Source organism: Amphibalanus amphitrite, unplaced genomic scaffold, assembly GCF_019059575.1.
Source record: "Amphibalanus amphitrite isolate SeventyFive unplaced genomic scaffold, NRLGWU_Aamphi_draft 000916F_arrow, whole genome shotgun sequence".
NCBI lineage: Eukaryota > Metazoa > Arthropoda > Thecostraca > Balanomorpha > Balanidae > Amphibalanus > Amphibalanus amphitrite.
The window spans coordinates 40,516-44,118 of NW_024882410.1; the positions used below are offsets into that span (position 1 = coordinate 40,516).

At 44.5% G+C, this 3,603-nt stretch overlaps 1 long non-coding RNA gene across 1 annotated transcript; it reads left to right on the plus strand.

Annotated features, from left to right (window-relative positions):
* Positions 1–260: 260 nt before the first annotated feature.
* On the plus strand, positions 261–3,393 carry LOC122368032. Its single transcript, XR_006254169.1, has 2 exons — positions 261–314; positions 2,553–3,393. It is a non-coding gene; the product is annotated as an uncharacterized LOC122368032 (long non-coding RNA).
* Positions 3,394–3,603: the final 210 nt, after the last annotated feature.

A 3,603-nucleotide genomic window follows, 5' to 3' on the forward strand; every position in this document is an offset into this window, starting at 1 on the left:
TGTTGTCCATCTGAACTTGTCAGTCACGTGACCCATTTAACCTTCGGATCCAATTCTGGTAGTCAATTCTGGCGCTTTTGTTACCATAGCGAAATATGTAACGCCGTGTTCACAGTTTACTGACGACGAAGGTCCTGCTTAATCTGGCAAATAGCGTTCGAGAACTGCGGCCAAGCCCCGCTGATCTTGAACGTGATTGGTCGGTGGGCGTAAAGAATCTCCGTCGTCAGGGAGACTGCGAACACGGGGTAAACCAAGGAGTAAACAATCTGTGCGTGGAATGGGGAGTGGTGAATGTGGAACGGCGATGATAGGTGCTGATGTCGTCGATTTTTATTTATACTGTTATCCTTATTATACATTCTGATCATTTTTTATGTTCAGGAGTTTTCTCTGTTGATTTAACATCAAAAACGGTGTGTTTAACTGTTATTGCCAAGTGCCATATTGATATTGAAATTGGGGTACAATTCAACATTCTGATTCACTGGTTTTCTATGGCCTGTTGTGTATCATATTATTGGTAATGTGAATATAGGTACTCCAAACGGCAAACACTGCTATTTTCTGGTATATATTAATGTTTGACCTGATTTTATATTATTGGTAATGTGAATATAGGTACTCCAAACACTGCTATTTTCGGGTATATATTAATGTTTGACCTGATTTTACTTCACTTCACCTTATATTTTTTGCAGGAACAGTTATCACAGCATTATTGTGCAAAAATAAGGGTGGTGTATCACAGCATATCACAGCACTCTGCCAGCCGCTTTTGGCTTCCATAGAGACATCAACAAGCCTATACCTCCAACACTACCGGAGGTTGACGCTAGCTCACGCGGAATGCGCTGGCAGCGGCTGGCAGCGCGCCCATGAAACACAGCCAGGGGTTTCTTCTGTAAAGTCATTGTTGTCTAGGTACATGGGCCTTTACCAATTGTTAACAGCTATAAAAATTGGAATTAAAAATGTTCAGGTATTATGAGCATCAGCTAAACAGGGAAGAGGATTCGGCTTCAGCCCATCTTGCAACGCCTCAATGAAATTTAACGAGAAACTTAAATTGAGGGAGCAGCTACTCAACTGTGGTAAAGCCCATAAATCCTTGTGGATTTACCTACATACCTGAGGTAAATCCACAAGGCACCTTGAGTTCAAAATATGAAGTGACAACAAGCGAAATATAGCAGAAATTGGGACTTAAAGGAGCTTAGAAATAATCTGCTTAGTTCATTTGAAATGTATTGTTACCCACTTTCTAACCATGCATATTTTTGTGTCTTGTGAGGTCTCATATAGCAATAAAAATAGAAAAGTTATACAAGAGCAGTGACATGCATAGTTTGCTTGTGTTGTCACAACTTTGTACAATATTTCCAGCTTTATAATATGCAGTTATCAGTCACATTGGGCATCACACATGTATTTTTTTTTCTGCAGGAGGGAAGACACAGGAGGGAACTAGTGACTCATGTTTTTGCTTCTATCGCTTCACCCCTGGGGAATCAGTTCCTGCACCCCTTGAATATAATGGTCACCAAGGGGTGCTGTCCTGACACGTTCACTTTCTGTTGAGAAGGTTAGAACAAACACCATGTGTGTCATTTAGTTGCATATATAATACTTCAATGTTAAGTCTGCATGAAGTCTGAAGTCTAGCCACTCTTAATCCTAGGTTGTCGTGACGTTAATCTAGCCTGGGTGGATATTTTGCTGTGCTAAAAGCACGGACTCCGCTACGCCCCAGTACGGCGGCTGGGGCGCCTCCCCTGGAGGAAAACGGCGCCGGGGAGGGGGACGGACACTGTTACACTTGCGGTTTTTTGTGTGGGGTAGCGTATACTCTTCTTACAAGTATTTACTATGGACAATGCTTGCGGGTGACCTCCACTGCACGTGACACGTGTAAAACGGAGAGGTGTCACTTTTGTTACGGAGCGAGCGAAGCGAGCGAAGTCTTTCCTTAGATTAACGGAAATTTCTGAGTATGAGCGGCCGGCCGGCCGGCCGGCCGGCCGTGCGGACGCTTTTGCGAGGCTTATAGGCGGCGTGATGCCCCAAAACGGATATTGCGGCGCCGTCGATTGACGCACGAGGGTGAAATTTTCACGACTCGTGGGTCATGTAATTCAACAGGTCGTATTAGCTTTTGGGCACGATTCGGCCGGGGGTGCGCCCGTGGCGCGTGCTCATGTGCGCCATAGGGTTAACATTAAAAACGGCAAAAACAGGCTATTGCTCCAGATGGTCCGACCACTACAACCCCATATGATGCACTCTTGGCTGCATCCCCACCCCACCCTTTCCCCTTACAGTATGAAGTATGAAAAACAGTGATTTTTTACTGGAGCTGCAAAGTGTGCCTTTGAACCACCTTATGATTTACTAGTATCTAATGTATTTGTCCATCAGGATCAGTTATCTAATGGCAGTAGACTGTTGTCTTCACATACTTCATATCTATTTTGGCTACTGCATTGTGTTCTGTAAAAAAAAAATATGGAAAACGTTTTGGATGTAGTTTTTAGTAGAATGCTTCTTTACAGATCCCGAAAGAAGATAACTGCTTGTTTTCTTCACCGCCACCAGTCTACCTGCTCTCTGCACACTCGGCAGAGCGCGGCAGGGCACCCCACGGAGCTGCACTAGTCACATCCGGGCCCCACGCCGGTCGACGGCCGATGCGATGGAGGCACTACTCCGAGGCACTACTGGGAGGCCTGCGGCGCGGACGACGGATGCGGCAGTTGGTCAAGACACGGCAGCCTACTCGAGGTGCTTCTCGCCTGGAGGACGCAGGCGAATCGCGTTATCCTAGCTGTGCCTCGTCATGGTGCGATGAGCCTTAATAGACTAATGCATATTCTTCCTTTGGTTGTAATTCATTTGCTGCTGCCCGCTGGGCTAAGGAGTAACTCTGTGCGCCTACTTTGTGCAGACGCTCGTCCAGTGCCGCCCTTCGTTTGCCGCACATATCTTTATTTATTCTTTGTTACAATTCCGTCTTTGGTCATTTTTTTTTTACCATGGGGGCACTTGAAAGTTTTGTTTTTAAATCTGTGGACATTGAACCTGGAATCGGTTTTTTGTCGGATTTCGGTTTTGTTTTTGCACTGTGGAAATATCTCGTTCAATATTTTTTTAAGATAGGGCGTGTTAAAACTTTTAGTCTCATTACTCCTCTGTGCATTCTAAAGTACTATAATGTGCATCTCAAGTGTTTGGTGCTGTACTGTTATTATTTATGGTTAATCCAGTGCTGATTTATGGTTAATCCAGTTTTTATTCGATTGAATCGTTGTGTGTAATGTGCATGACATCCGCGTACCGCCTGTAGCAGTGTTATATATTTTCATTTATGCTGGAAAATAATAACTTTCTTGTTCATTGGCTTTATTCGATGACAGAGACGTGCCAGATGACTGGGGCTGCGACTTGACTTGGTAGTTGTTAACGGTGCAAACTTCAACCATCAAGCATGATGTGGAAACGTCACATTCCGTTATCAAATCTTCGTACCGTAAATACTGAATAAGATCAATACTAGGCTGGAGCTTGCTAGAAAAACCGTGCACTGACAACGGCGAGTGGTGGACC